At 42.2% G+C, this 16,605-nt stretch overlaps 1 protein-coding gene across 1 annotated transcript in view; it reads right to left on the reverse strand.

Moving 5' to 3' along the window:
- SHTN1 (shootin 1) overlaps window positions 1-16,298 on the reverse strand; it is a 65,780-nt gene extending 49,482 nt beyond the window's left edge. Inside the window, exons 1-2 of the mRNA XM_068399260.1 lie at window positions 16,270-16,298; window positions 7,351-7,403 (exon numbers count right to left, since the gene is read on the reverse strand). The gene's annotated coding sequence lies outside the window, so the exon portion shown is untranslated. The remainder of the gene's footprint in view (window positions 1-7,350; window positions 7,404-16,269) is intronic.
- Window positions 16,299-16,605: the final 307 nt, after the last annotated feature.

Here is a 16,605-nt window from a genome sequence, read left to right on the forward strand (position 1 = left end):
ATTGAAATGAAACACTGATCCCAGTTATTTAATTAGCAGCCAGTTACAACATGCAAAATCGACAAAGATCAATTGCCAGCACAATAACATACAGAAGCCTATCAAAGCATCATTTCTTTTTGCTCTCAGTCATGTAAGATTGATGGAAACTATGCATAAAAAAAAAATCATTATCCAGAGTATTTCCTAACCAAACTGGCAAGTTGGACTTGATTTTCGGTTCCACTTCAGAGCTACTCTGAAAATATTTTAGAAGAGTCACATTATCCAAGACTGATATAAACAGGCATCCATGTTCCACACAACAGTAAAAGCAATACTTTGCATGTCAAGAATATGCTTGAAGTCTAGTTTCTTAACACAAATGGACTTGGAAGAGAGGCCTACATTTCTATACCTACCATGTGCAAGGAAAACCTCAAAGCCAATAAACAGAGACATGCTGTTCAGGTTCGTAACATCATGAGCAAAGCTTCAGCCTTGAAGAGGGGAAGACACTAATTTTCATACTTCGAAGATTGCCCATCACCCCAGTTTTATTAATTTTGTGGTTAATGCTAATACTACAGAGGGCCGCAATCACTGAGCTTATGATGGAAAGGTTTCTTCAAAGAGAAAGAATAAAACAGACGTTAAATAGACCACTCTAAGAAAATCCCTTCTATAAGCAAATGAAAGAACTCAAAGAAATGAGTAAACTTCACAAGAGACACAGTCAGTGATTAACCACACTGTGAAAAACACATGACCCAGGGGGAAGTATGACTGGCACAAAACGTGTCTTACACACACAGCATACCAGACATCCTTCCTCACATGCGGCTGTGTACGTTCACAGTAATAAATCAACGTAAAACCATGAGTTAACTTCTGGAACAGATCTGTGTGACTGAGTTCCTCACAGTGGAACAGCAGTTACAAGGATACTGAGAAAAAAACTTGAAATGATTTTGCTCGATTTTCAGTTGTTCCACATGAGGACACACTTTGAGTTAGCTGGGAAAGGAGCCTGCTGTTAAGTAACAGGAAGGGGGAGAGCCCAATTCAAAGGCAGCCAAATTCAAGAGAGCCCTTCTATCAGCTCCAGAGGACCTTGGATGAAGCCCAAAGAAGGATCTGCTCTTGGGCAAGGAGAAGATGCCATTGGCGTTGCCTCAGGGGCAGCTGTGTGATGGCTACCTGTGCGGGCAAAAGGAGCTGCACTCAACAAGCAATCTCTCTTCTCGTGGCACTATGGAGATGAGGCAAGGGACAGCATCTGAGTAGGGGGGACAGGTCAGTCACCAGCTGCTGTAAAGGTCTGTGAAACAAGGAAGAGCTGCAGAAAGAGCAAGATGTGCTAAGCAAGAGGCACCGAACGAGGACTCACCGTTTTATCTGGCCCTGTTAACAAAGAAGCTGTTCAGAGAATCTCGCACAGGAGAGGTGAGGAAGGGAAATCTCTGCATGAATCTTGCTGCTTGCTGCCCTCCTCAGTTTCCTCAGCAAAAATTTGTCTTACCTTACTGGCAGAAGTGCAGTCTAAGAACAGAAGGTAGTAAAAGACTCAGAAAGAAAGTATTTCTGATTGTTCCAGCAGAGCACAGCTGCACTGCAAAAGGGGGATCAGTGTGAGCTGCTGCCTCTTCGTATTTTACAAGAAAGGCACTAACCACACTGGCATACTTCACCCACGGATTTTTCTGCACACTGCAAGCTTTCAGCCCACTCCACGTTAAGTGAGCAAGCGCTTTTAAGGTTCAGTTTAAAATCCAGGAAGATTAGCGTTTTAAGGATCTGATCTGTTGCCTGTGGAAGTCGACAAGACACTTTCCTACTGATGGAAACCCTGATGTAGAAGATGCAGTATACTCCCTATCCCAATGATAGGAAAAACTCCTTTCAAAATCCTCCAGCAACCTGCTGTACAGCGCTAACAGCTTTCCCTGTGCAGCGAAAGGGGAAGTTAAACGACCTATTCCACCTCACCTTGAGTGCTATTTGCAGAGAGTGCTCCATTTGGACCACGGCAAGCTGACTATTCTCCTGATAGCTATGCAGGTTTCTCTGCACAATCAGGGTCTGTAGGTTTGGATCTCTGCAGAGCAATTCCTGCTCCCAGTTGCAGCTTTCTGAATATTTTCCTTTTGCTTCTACTGTGCTTCAGAATGAAAGAGCAGGAAGAAAAGGAGAGCAGAAGATTGTTGCCCTTGCTGAAATGATCAATGGAAAGCACTTTGCCTTTTGTCTTGCAATCAGTCCTGTGCAAGCAGAGCTGTTACAAGTCCTACCAAAAAAACCCTAGTTTATCTCCAGTTTAGGTAAGAATTAGAAGAAGATGAGATTGTCTTTAACTACTTGTACTGTTTTAAACTGGAGAGTTACGCAAACAAAACATTCATATAAAGTAATTAAGTTTCATAATAAAAAACATTGTTGCCCCGTAAAATAAATTGACCTTACCTTTAAAACAGAAAAGTTTAAAAATATAAAAATTTAGAAGTGTTAGCCGCTCTCAAAAAAGCTGTACAGAAGCCCTCAAAATTCACAATCACTTCACTTATCAAAAAAGCAATTTGATTCATATACAGTAGAAGTGTTAATTGACAAGAATATCAATAATGCTAAATGTTAAAAGGCAAATAACATAACATTACTATAAAATCTATTGTTCACTTTTCCCATTCAAGTGCATGCAACTGTTGAGGAGAAACAGCTTTCAAGTATTTACTAAGTTTCCCCTTGTCAGTATTAACAAATAGCTCCACATTGAAGAGTACCCTCAAATGAAAAAGTAAAAGTTGATAACTCCTGGATTGTCAGTCAATTTTCTGTTTTTAACTTTATTTTGTTAAGAGTTCCAGCTTCTCTGCAGAGGAAAAGAAACATTTATACCATTTTATTTACTATATTTTTAATCTAATATTTATAGCACCATTATCCCAATAAAAAAATCAAAGGTAATAGACAATATCCCCATTCCAGTCCTGAACTAGCTATAGGAGTTAACGATAACTTCTTGGTAATAAAAAGACATTGCATCTGTATTTTTAGAAACAAATTAACAGTTCAGTTTCCAAAAGTCATTTTGTGAATAACTCCTTACAATTCTTCATCTTTGCAGGAGCAAGTTCAGGAGCTTTGCCAATCCCACTCAATTTCAGATTTTTCCCTTCTAAGTACACAAGGTAGGAGACAACACTTTCATTTCTACCACAGAGAACTGATATGCTGACTACTTTCAAATAAATCACATACACGTCAAAGATCAGTGTTCAAACCAAATACCACATACATAGCGAGTATGTGTATTGGAGCTAGCACAATACCATGCCATCACGGGAACCTGACGCTACAACATGATGTTGAGAAGTCGATGTACACAACCTTCTGGAAGCCTGTGGACACCCAGGTCTCTGCACACCCGCTCCCACCAGCCTAATAACTCTTCGCCACTAATTCCAGGGAGGCTTGGGTTTCTTGTCTATTCTCTTCTAACAGTCTTGGTTTCTGCCAACTATTTTGCACATAAGCTCCTACTGACTTCAGTAAAGGGCCTTCAAAGGGCAAAAACAAGGAGGAGATTGTTCAGGCCAGATGTTAAGATGCAAGAAGTTCACGTAGTAGCCATACAGTCAATTAAGCCATTGCTAAGCAACACAAGATGTATTCTTTCCCATTTACACAGATTGTGAAATTTATGCAGTTTTAATGCTTGTTCTAAAATTATGAGTTTGGTACAGTGCTCAAAAGTATCCTGTGACATTTGCTATACTCTGCTTATAGAGAGAGAATGAGCATGTCATCAAGGCAGAATCCCTTCTCCATTCCCATTTGGTGACAAAACATATAATCCACTCTATACATGTGCTTTAACAGAGCAAACACCGTGAATGCTGTATCAGAGATAGTATTACACCTACTGTTTTGGAAAGCTGTCTTGCTTTTTTTTTTTTACCCCTACTGGCAGCATGACAAAACACTGTCAAAACCAGTGTTCAGAGTCATTTCTGTCTGATTAGCAAGCAGTCAAATATTTATTCATGATCTGACTCGGAATACGTCAGAACTGCATATTAAGTTATCTACATTTGTGTGCAACTGAACGTTAGTTATCTATTTTTTGGGAACTGGCATGCATGTTTAGTCAGCTACCTCAATTAAAAGGATGACCTAAGAGAAGTAATCTGACAATGTAATTTTTGCTCCAGTTTTTGCAGGTATTTAAAAATACTAATTAAAAATATGCCTGCACCAATTTTGTCAGAGACCCCACCAGAGGTCTCCAAATTGGGAGTTCAGCAAGGCAATGAGGAAGAGACACTGCGGATCAAAGATCTTACACTTTGCTCCTGAGTTTTCATGGTTATCAGCATCTTTTTAAGCAGCAGTGCTTTGAACAAAGTAACCTACGTGAAAGTCAATTTACTTTCTGATCCTAAGAAAAAAATACGGAGCAAGGAGCATAAACTTTCAAAAATTAAAATTACATCTTATTTTAAGTTAGCTGCCTGTTCTGCATCAAGTTCCGTGTTTCTAATATAAACTAGGACCACTTCCCCATGACACAGCTCGTCTTTCAGAGCCATACAAGTGTACTGGCGACTTAGAAAAAAATTACACTGAGCACGTCAAAAGCACATACATATAGACTGCTATATAACTCCTGGGTGGTACTTTCCACAAATAATCTGCAAATCTTTTTCTAAAAAAATTAATTCTCTCGTCCCTTCCTCCTATCGATGCAATTATATGACCACAGCTGATACAGAGGAAGTCATTTGCTTACACTCACACTGACAGACAGTGGCAGAAACTGGAAGTCACCCACAACTTCCCAGACCCACAGGCAGAGATAGCCCGTGCTACACTTCCTCCAATATCAGGTTTGATGCTGCAAAGCATAAACTAAGATACAAAGCTAGAGAGATGCTAACAAGCTTTCAGGATTACCCAGCCCTGCAATAACAGAAGGAATAGTTTCTTCCAGTATTGGCACTGTAAGCAAACATAACCATGAACTCTGTATCAGTAGATTCTTTTTTTTGTAGAATAAATGCACTTAGGGCCTCACACTTAACCACTTGAGTCCAAGCACTTAAACAATTAAGCAGGACTGCTTACACAAGCACAGCGATTTGCAGGATGGAGGTTCTTGGATAGAGAATACTTGCATAACAACTGAAAATCCTCCAACCCTGAGCACGTGCTTAACTAATTTGCCCGACTGGGGATGTAATCCCCACGTGCTCAGGGTTGGAGGATTTTCAGTTGTTATGCAAGTATTCTGAAAAACATCATACCAACCTTCAGAAGAAACACACAGGAGTGGCTAGAGATATGCAATTATAGGAAAGAAGTCTTGTGAGAGAGAGGAGCAAGGAAGAAAAAAGAACAGAATGCAAGAAACCACCTCAGAACATCTCATTTCATCTCAGTTTTGGTGACAAAATTTTTCATTGGAATTGCCTTTGAAGAAAAAAAATTCTAAATAAAAATGCGGCTCAAGAAAAGCTTCCTCATTCCCCTCTTCCCCCAACCTAAACCAAGCTTTGTTGAAGAAACACCAAAGCTAGCAGGACTTGGGTTCAGGGCAAAGATGAGGGAGCCCATTTTTCATGCAGTGGACAGTCCTGGTGTGGAACTCCTCACACATGATGGAAGCCAACAATCATCACGGGCTTGGGGGGGGGATGGGACAAATTCAAGGAAGAGAGCTGTGGAAGGTAGAACACACTGAAACCACATGTAGCTGAGGAAGTCACAGAATCACAGAAGTCCCCAGGCTGCAAGTGGTTTGGAGACTAGAAGAGTACTCTGTGGAGGTGTTCTACATGCTTTTACACTCCTCCCTCTCTGTTGCTGTCAGAGACAGGATACTGGGCTAACTGGACTCTCGGTCTTACTCAGTTTCATTCTCCTTTTCTTCAGAGCACTAGGAGATGAAATGCCACAGTCTTCCAAAAACAGAGGACAGATTTCCTGGGATATCTGAGGCTCTGGTGTAGGAGAGCAGAACAGGAATGCAGCAACAAGCATAGTAAAAAAGACAAGAAGGTCAGTGGGTAGAAGGAGTGAAGCACAATATGCTGAGCTCAGTGGAAATACACATAATTGCTGAAATGTAATGTGAAGATAAGCTTCAAGTTTTCTTTAATAATGAGAAAGTAGTTAAGAACAAAGTCTTCCCCATATAGCCTTCAATTGCAACACCTATAACAACTGGACTAAACATGACACTTCAGAAATGACTTCAGAAAAAGCTAAATTAAACCTTGGCAGCTAGCAGGGATTTGAAAACAAACATGTTTCTTGCATCTTCAGCTCACTAATACTGGAGAAAGGAGAATTTTCTGTTTACAACAGAGCGTAGCACTGACTCCTCTGCCTTCCTCACTATCTAGAACTGATAAGAGGCTTTTACTGGCCACAGTTTCTTTTGGCCAGATATCTGCTAAAAACCTTTTGCACATTGACATGGATTTATGCAACACAACACTGCCATCAAATCTTCAAGAGTTCTCTGTTCCTGTTGGCTTCCTCACAGAAAGCAGGTGTGTTGAATGAACAAGAGTCCTAGGTGGGAAGAGCTACCTTACCGAATGTGCTTAATTCTACTATTAGGAAGACAGTGTATCATAATTACAATGAACAATCTAGAAAGTGGCCATTGTTTCTTACTCTAGTATCTCTGAACATTAAAAAATGAAGCCTGCAGTAACGTATGAAGTTCAGCTTGTACATTCAAAGCCTCTTTTCAAGTTGGACAGGCACACAGATTTCACAGAAGGATACACAATACGCTGCAAATCTCTTCTATGCTGCAGTACCATTCTGCAAGTTGAGATAAGACATCTTGCTCTCCTATTAAAAGTTGGGCATTTTTTTGGTGGGTGAGGCAGGGAGAAAGTCTTCAAATACCTTCAGAAATCATATTCCTACATTCTGAATTTTCAGAAGGGCTGGGTGAGGGGAGGAGTTGTTCTATTTTCTTTTCAGTAAGTTCCACTGTGCAAATCAAGTTGTAATAAAACGAGGTTTAAATCCAAAAGAAACAAGTTTTCCTAAGAATATCTAAACACTTGAGTTGGTCTATGCTCACATCATAACCATATGCAAACTGGCTATAGCAGCAATCGTTTAAAAATATATATATATTTATAGCAACTTTTCTGGAGTGGGACAGCTAGAATAGTTGCTGGGAGTTGCATTCATTGCTCTTTAATACATATAGGTATACAAGTAGTACTTACGAGTGACAATTGTAAGTAATCAGCTGAGCTCACAAAGGCAGACAAGAGCCTCCCATAGTCAATAAGGTTTCTGATATTCAGCATTTTAGTATTAAAGAAATAATCAATAGATACAAACCTCCTCTTTCGTTTTCTTATTTTCTGCTCTAAGCTCTTCATATTCACCAATAGCTATACAAGAAAAAAAAAAAAAAAGTTAATATTGCAGCACCTCCTTTACCCAAATTAGCTCTCCATTCATTCATTTTAAAGCTCTTCTGGCTATCCACACAGACTTCTTAAATAACATGGGTCATAAACTTCATTAATAGCCTATGGATGAACTGGATATCCTTTTAGAATTGAAGTAATTGGAAAGTGTCTGAAAAAGATGGTGGCTCCCAAAACAATCAATTTTTGATCAATGAAGAGTTGAACAACCTTATTGATTGAGTTCAAAAATTACAAGGTGAATGTACTGGCTTGCAGTCACCATTTTAAACCCACACTGGCTCAGGTTACAGATCAACGCTAGAAAGCATGGTTAATGCAATACTGTTACACATACGTACCTCCAGAGTAGTTGAGCACCTTTATTTATGTATTTATTAACATTTTCTTCCAACAAGAGTTCCATGAGAGATTTTTTCTTTAAACTCCACAGTGATGACATGAAAAGATTGTATGATTTACCCAAGATCACATGAACTCAGCTGCAGGGATCAGCAGGGAAGGGATCAACCTCCAGGATGCTCCACTGTTTCAGACCAGTAAATAATATGCAGAAACAATCGATCAGCTACCAATTAAGCTTCCAGCTTACTGTGTATTTTTCTGTGCCCTTAAACTTTTTATTTTACTACCTTAGGGATGTGACGTCATTGCCCCAACTTCCCAATTCTATTGTTCTTTCAGTCTGTCCCACATGGGCTGTTTGGCCTTTGAGACCATAGAAATTTTATTGTCACTAGAAAGCAGCTGAATACACCTCCAAACCTTAGAGAAACAAACCTTGCTGGAAAGGAACATTTTTCAGTCTTTAAGATGCATACCGCAAGAATACAATGAGAGGGCTGTTGACATTACATCTTATTCCAGCCCCTCAGTATCTCCTCAAATTTTTCTTATGCCTAACAGAAGCTACACTAGCATACAGGTGTTATTTCAAGCCAACTTAATTAAAACTGGAAAAAGGGTATGAATATATAGTTTTCAGCTGATGACAGCAGAGATGTTGGAGTTTCATCTTAAACTTAATGTGTCTCACCTTACATCTGAAGACTGGAACATGTAGAGTCTGGTAGATTAGCCACCTGAAAACCTACTAGCCCTTTCTAGCTTCAGATAAACTTTTTCAAACAAGAAGCTCTTACAAATGAAGATAACACTTTGCACTGTTGTGACATCCCTCTTCTCCCTCCTCCCCAGCACTTCAAAATCTGTTGAAATAAAACTAATTCAACTGACTCCTGAAAGCTAGGTCCACGGTATCACTGTTCTGTTTGCCTTCAGCATGCCTGTTACTCTCAGCAGAAGCACAGAAGTACCTCAGAAGTAGAAAACTCTAATTATCCTAATTTCTCTCTTCTCCAAGATCACTTCATTTTAGAGATGCAGGACTGAGGTACGTTAAGTCTGGGATACAGACAGCAGTATTAGCTCCTGGGCTACTAACCCAAAACACAGGACTCTGCTCCTCATGTCCCCCAACCAGCAATGGGGAAATGACAAACCCTGCAGACCATATTAACTAGAAAGGGACACTGAGGAACAGTAGAAATCTCTTAGCCAGAATCTTAGCTCTGCTGCTTCCAGGAAGTGTTGAAAAAAATTCCAGGGCTCTCAAAGAAAAAAAGTTAAATAAAACCACTGAAAACAGAGTCACAGGCCACATGCAAACTCACAGGAAATATAACAGATGAGAAAAAATCCTCACTGCCACTCATCCAAGTAAAAAGGTATATCTAAACAGTGGAACGAACAAAACCAGGTTTCTTAAAAATGTGCCCTGCATCCCTGCGCCAGTAAAACCAAGGTCTCTCACCCATCCCTTTACTTTGTCCCCAATTCTCCTTCCCTACCCCTGAGACCCCTACCCACCTCCCATACTCAAGAAACAGAAAAAAAACAACAGGTAGATGAACGGGGATGAAACCACGCTGATGAAGTTGCTCTAAGAAAGGGCACCTAAAGTGAAACAACATATTTCCTACACAGCAACGTAAAAGCTATGCCTCTTGATCACAGTTCCACTTCTAAGACATTTTCCTATTCCCTTTAGGAAAACAAGGGAAAACATTTCTAGCATCCAGATGCAAGAAAAGGAACGTCAATTGTATCAACAGATACAAGTCAAGCTTCTTCACACTTGAAAACAGCTAGTGTTTGCTGACCTTTAAGGCAAACTCATACTTGCTATTCAATACTTTATAAATGACTGAAAAATGTAAACACAGATTTGGCCTACCCTTGACAGCTCTCCTAACATGCTCCGTGAACCAAGAACTCTGAATCATCAGGCCTTAAGGCACAGATAGAAGAACAAGTTACCGAAAACCAGAGATAAGTTAGCAGCAGACAGCAACAGTAAGTTTATCCTTAACAGAATTATTGCTGATATACAGCAGTATGATATAAACAATTTATCAGGATACAATTCAATTTCTTTGCTTCAGGATATCTTCATGCAGTCTGCAAGCAACACTACAACTTCACTTCAAGACTAAGGAAAGAAAAAAACTGGAAAAAAAAGGAGAAAAGAACAGAATATTTTGGGCTATAGCTCTCAACCCACCCAGCATATATTCCCAGCCAACCCTGCTCTTACTGTAAAACAGTCAAACCACAAAATAGCCAACATGAGTGAACACAGCATATTCCATCGTAACACAACCATGCTCATTCACCAACTACTCAGTCTGCAGCTCAGCTGGCCAGAAGAGACTGTCCTGTCAACATGTACCAATGCACGTTATCTGTATTAAACTAAGCAGGTAACTTTGTATACAGAAGCTCCTTTAATTACATCTTAGTCTTTTGATTTTCAGTTGAGAACTTGTGTCTCCTGAACCTGGATTTGTTAACAGAAGATAGGTATTATCTAAATTAGATGTTTTATCTATTAGATACTTATTATGGCTAAAAAGCACTTATTAGTAAAACAAGGTCGCAAGGGTAAAAGTATGTAATGACTATAATTCATCATGAACAACAGAAAAGACAACTTCTTTTACACAGAGTGAGGTGTTGAGACTCTTCCTACTCTTTGTTTAAAAATTCATCAACCCCTTTTTTAAAGCTGAATATTAAAAAATACAAATTAAAAACCAACCTTAAAAATGCTACATGCTTATACTTTAGTATTTATATTGTAAACCAGGGTGGCCTTTAAGAAGATTGAAAGCCCTTCCATGCCAAGTCAACAAGTAACACCACTTCAGCATTTCAAACGTACTTATTTAATCAAAAAGTACGTAGAGCTGTCAAAGAAAGCGTCATTCCGCAATTTACTCTTCGAGGCTATGGACAAGGCATGTCATTGCTGGTACAGGCAAGAGAGATGGCTTACCATGCAAGAAGTCATTCGCTCCAGATCACACAAACTTAACACCTGGCTTTTTGCAGGTTAGGATATCTCGTTAGAGAGAGAATTACCCCTGACAGCAACACTGCACCAGAAACTTTAATGGGACTGCTGCCACCACCCTCCTCATCCCAGCATACCTGGAATAGGAAGAGTCAGCCCAAATCTGTTGTACAAACCGTCTCTCAAATAGCAATGGTCTCCCTACAAGCAAAACATGCGCAAGACCCGTGAATTCAGAAAGGGTTATTAGACATTGGAATGGGTTGCCCAGGGAGGTGGTGGAGTCACCATCTCTGGATGTGTTTAAGAAAAGACTGGACATGGCACTTAGTGCCATGGTCTAGTTGACAGGGTGGTGTAAGGGCAACGGTTGGACTCGATGATCCCTGAGGTCTCTTCCAACCTGATTGATTCTGTGATTCTGTGTGATTCTGTGAATTGCTGCCAAGAGTATAAACAAAAGTCAAAAGGGCTCAGTTTTTCTCTTGTTCCCCGTTTCAGGCTCAAAGATCCCTTCCGCTAAACCCAGGCGATCTCTACTTCAACAGGACGCGGTGTGGCATTGGCAGCACCAGCCATGTGCAAACTACTTCAAACTGATGCCTGGGTGGCATTTTTAACATCTTCTGGGCCTCCACAAAAGAGAGATGGAGCTGAGGAACAAGTGCTTATGGGCTCACGTAAAGGTGAATGTATGTGATGGCATTATACCTGTTATTTTACACAATGGCTCCAAATCTTGAATCAGTCAGAATATACACACCTATTATGAGGCCTAAAGCTTACATGGCCAAACAAAGTTTTTGGTCATGCATCAGTTGCTCTAGCTAATACCGACAAGATTCAACTACCAAACAATTCTTTAAAAAAATAAGCACATTAAAATCATGTGAGTAAATATATAAAGGTAAGCGTTAAGTATAAATACTGTAAGTCAGATCCTGCATCTGTGTTCCCACATGCTTTGATTTTACTCAAATCTGTAAAAGTGCGTACAAAGAACTTTTTTGACGAGACCCAAATTTGCATGCTGCAGTCTTACAGCTTCCTGGAAACCGGACAGGGAAATTAAACACACCACAGCCTGATAAAGCCTAACGATTACGCTCACACCAAAAGATTTGCCTGCACAAGCTTCTGAAAACCAGATATATGGTTCAATACAAGAAACTGAAGTGGGAAACACATTTAAACTCTAATAAATGAAGAAAGCACTCAATCAGGATGGATTCTGATGAGGAATGATGACTGCTGTGTATGAACACCCACATGTACAGGTACAAGGTGGGGAAAAAAATAATCTATAGAGCAGACAACTACAGAGGGGAATGCAGCAGCCAACAAGATATCGTACCCTATTCCTCCGGCCATAAAAATTACCCCTCTGCCACAAAGAATAATAAATTTTTCAAATCACATTAAGAGCTTGTCAATAGCATATACTTAAAAAGTACTACTCGGAGATATTTATGCCAGTTGGCAGTTTGTTTTTTAGAAGATATACAGTATTCTCTTATTCAAAGTTCCTGGCACTTTTTTTTTTTTTTTAAAGAGATCAAATTGATCTTTTGGAAAAAAAAAAAAATCACACAGAGCCACAGTGCTTGGGACTAGAGACTGGAAATCATCACACCTCATCAAATCCAGCCAACAAACACAGAGCTAGATAAGACCTTTAAAACTGGTGAAGAAAATCCAGGCAATATAAACATGTTTAGTACACATGTAGTTAACAGTAGTTGTTAACCACTGTAATTTAGCAAAGTGACCAGAAAAGCAACTGTGACAGGGGCAGCTGAAGTGTAATTTTACCTAGTTTGTAACTCCAGGTGTTTTGGTTTGGTTGCTGACTCCTGTTTTCAACTGAACAAAGAAGTGACCACAGCAGAAGATGACTTTACCTTTAAGGGCAAAGAACCAGCAGTGCCAATAAAACCAAAGACAAACACAGCAATCTTCCAGGCAAGTAACCAACCGCTGTTATGACACAGCTGTTAGTCAGGTTTGCTACAGCTCCTCAGGTTCTACAATCAGCCATTAATAGCACAATGGTTTTGCCCACTTGATTTTGTTTTATTTCAATTTTAAGTCTTATCCATTGGAATGATAAGGGTCAGCTGAAGAGAAATGTGCACTGCTGGAAATAGCACTTAGAGTACAGCTAGGTAATGCTAATATTTATAGCAGAACTGCTTTATCTAACCAAGCCATCTCAGAAAGCTATTCACAGGATTAAAACTCAAACAATACTTTTAAGTCCTAAATATCATCAATACAGAGATCGTGTTTCTTCATGACGCTCACCTTAAACTTGGTAATGGAGCGAGCTGAAGAAAGATCAGTATCAGGTATCTGAGGCTAACACACAGGACTTGGAAAATTCAGCATGGGTGAAAGATAAGCATATCTTGCACGCAGACAGCTTCAGCATCCTTGTCACCATTCAGAGCTCTGCCAAACAGCCAAGTGAATTTGCCCAGACCCAGTCAGCATCACAGCTGCCACTGAGAATCGAGGGGGCAGCTATGAAACACCTGCCTCAGGTTCAATCTACTGACCTCGTTTAGGGAAAGCATAAGCAGCCGGTGAAACGTGACAGCAATCAGCCACATACACTGCTGTGTGCCTTCACCTCTACCTTTCGCATCACTTCTCAGCCAGTTTAGTTACCTGGTGTCAGGCATGTTTCTCAAGACTAGAAAAACACATGCTGAAAGAGAAACCAAATGAGGGCTACTGAACCAATGTTCTCTGAAACCCCTGCAAATCAATGGGTGTTTTTCAGAAATCTGACTGCAGACCATAACATTACAATGATCTGCAGTCATATGCCACTTCGAATGCAATAAAGATAGGACTCCTGAAAAGTATGTACACTCATCACCCCAACTATTCAGAGACAGCAGATCCTTCCACCAACTGCATTTACTTCCAAAGCAATACTGTTTATCTACACCTGGAAGCAGTAAAGCGGAAAAATAAGAGAATTTTTTTTCTCCTCTTGTCATTCTGCCTCTGCTTAACAGAGCATCCTAAAATCACTTGAGGAAAGTTGTTAGTATCTCAGATAGTCTTGTTTTGTTGTCAATAAGAATGGAGGGCAAACTATACATTCAAACATACAGTACATAAAGAGGAAGCAAATTTACTTACCTACAGTAACAGTATTTAGGTCATTACTGTTAGGATAATTTTATGCATCTCATTACCTTTTAATCACTTCGACTCCTTACTTTGTCTTGTCAGTTAACATAATTTAACTACGGTGTGCTACCATAATTTTGCATTGTTTTAGATGCAAAACAGGATATAGAAGAGTACTTTCAAAAGTTTGCCATTGAGTAACTTTTCACCCATAAAAAACAACTTTCTTGCCAGCCATACAAAAACATTTGTTAGCCTCACAATAACATCCTAACCTCCAACATTTGGGGCCAAACATCCACCAAGAACAGTGCCTGACAGGACAGACTTTACCAAGTACAGTTTCTATTTCAACAAGCTTAAGTGGATCTGGGACAGCCAGTCCTCAAATTACAGTATCTTTCCCTTGAACTAACTCCTGCAGTCCCATAAACTTTCCTTAGACATTAAAGGATACTCAGCCTACTGGAGCAGAAGACTTTCAGACATTGGAACTGAAGCCCCAATCTAACCAATTTCAAGAGGCTAGGATTTCTCTAAAGAATGACCCAAACTTGCCTTTTTTGCAACGGATTATTGTCATTTTAGCAACTGTCCTTTTGGCACAGACAACTCCTCTGGAGCCAACAGTACTGGAGGGAAGCAGTCAGTCAGCCAAAAACAGCTTTTTAGCCTTATTTTTTGTTCCCGTATTATCAAAACGCACAGCTGTAAGATTATAATGAATTTTACACTCATTGAAATCCTAGTAAGTCAGAATCTACCCAGTCCAGCCGGTAATCGTGAATTTACAATGCTGAGCGTAGAGGAACAACCAAAAAAGAAGTGCCAAAGCAGGTCATAAATAGTTCATAAATATCCAGCTGAAAATTGGTTAAGAAGAACTTCTGCTATACAGCAAAGGTGACCAAGCGCATTTATGGTAAGAATGAAGAACAGAAAAAGGGGCACTGATCACTACCGTGTAATTTCACTCTTTTATGCAACTTTGTCCAACAGGTCCTTCCCAAACAGCTCCTCCCAGGCTCCTGGGAGACCAGGGGAACGCAGCTGTGGGAATTAAAAGCTGCGAATTACAGCGTTGGTACTCTGCACCTACTGCACATGAAGCTGCGAGACAGGAGGAACGTCAATCACTTGATACATGCTCACAAGCAGATGTTCACAATTCAAATGGCTGAATGCTGGTTCTTCAGATGCTGCCTACCTGCTTAACCAAGGTAGAAACTTTGCCAGACCAACCTGATTCAGGGATAGACTGACCAGGGAAGTTAAAAAATGGGCTGCCTTTTGAGCATCCAAGCTCTTTTCCATGCCCCTTCTTACAGGGGATAAAACATTACAGTGTTTCAGTTTCTGAGCCAAACTACACGCTCATGAAGCTTAATATCTACAAAGCTGAAGCGCTGGACTTTTTCCAAAAGCACTGAGAGTGAGTCACACAGGGAACCAAACCAGCCCAGGACCAAGTGCTTCCTTTCATTTACACTGGAACTACAAAGGCTCTACAGAAACTTACGGCATATCAGGGCAAGACCCAAGTTATCAGTGGGAAGTTTGCACACTGACAGAGAGTGTTTGGTGTGTTGAGTTGGTATCAGATTCTGCAACGAAGAGCGGGATACGGGACCTGATACCAGGTTAGGCGCAGCCAGGCACTCCATATGAAGCAAAGCTCTGCAGTGAGAGCACGAGGCAGCTGGACTTTCACCTCCCAGAACCGGCCAGCCATGCCCCAAAGAAGCACCTCACAGGGTGGACAGACACCCCAGCTCACCAATACCACTGACCACGGTGCCAGCCATTAGCCGTGCCCCCGTTACCAGCACACAGGCTGGACTGAACGCGGGGCAGGAGGGTCCGGGCTGACAGCAGCGACAGCCCACACGCTGCGGTGCCTCAGCCTCCGGCCCTCGCCCCCACCCGCCATCGGCCGCTGCGACGCCCGCGCTCACCCAGCTCCAGCCGAGGGCACCTGTGGGGCGGCGAGGCAGCCGGGACGGGCACCGACAAGGGCAACGCCCAAAACGCTTCACTCCCCCGATTTATGTTGTCAAGGCTTTTTTCTTCTCTACGTGGACAGAGAAAGGGGCCTGGGAACGAGAGGGGACCGGGCCGGGGGACGCCCAGGCCGCAGCCGCCCGACCCCCCCCAGCGCAGGCCGTGCCCGCCCTGACGCGCCCCGTCCTCCCGCGCCGCCGAGCCCTCGCCCCGCGCCGCCTCACACCGCCCCGCGGCGGCCGCGCTCTCGCCGGCCGAGCCCCGGCCCGCGGCGGAGGTGGGTGAGGGGGAACCGCTCCCTTCGGCGACGGCGCCTCCCGCCCCTACCTTGGTCCTTCAGGCTGGCGAGGAGCTCCAGCTGCTTCTCCTCGTCGGAGCTGTTCATCCTGCCCCGCCGCCGGCCAGCGGCTGCCCCGCTCCGCCCCACCTAGCGCGGCTTCACCTGGCAGCGGGCGGGCGGCGGCGGCCGGAGCCCCAGGGCGCGGCGGGAGCGGCGAGCGGCCCGGCCCGCTCTGCACATGCCCAGACTCCCGCGGCGCCCCAGTGAGCATGTGCGGGGGTGCGGGCACGGCGGCACCTCAGCCCGCGGGCGGGCAGCGGCTGGCGGGCCCGGGCACAGCTCGGGCACCCGCGGGCTCGGGGCTCCTGTGCCCCCCGCCCGCT

This window comes from Nyctibius grandis, chromosome 4 (genome assembly GCF_013368605.1).
Source record: "Nyctibius grandis isolate bNycGra1 chromosome 4, bNycGra1.pri, whole genome shotgun sequence".
Taxonomy (NCBI): domain Eukaryota; kingdom Metazoa; phylum Chordata; class Aves; order Nyctibiiformes; family Nyctibiidae; genus Nyctibius; species Nyctibius grandis.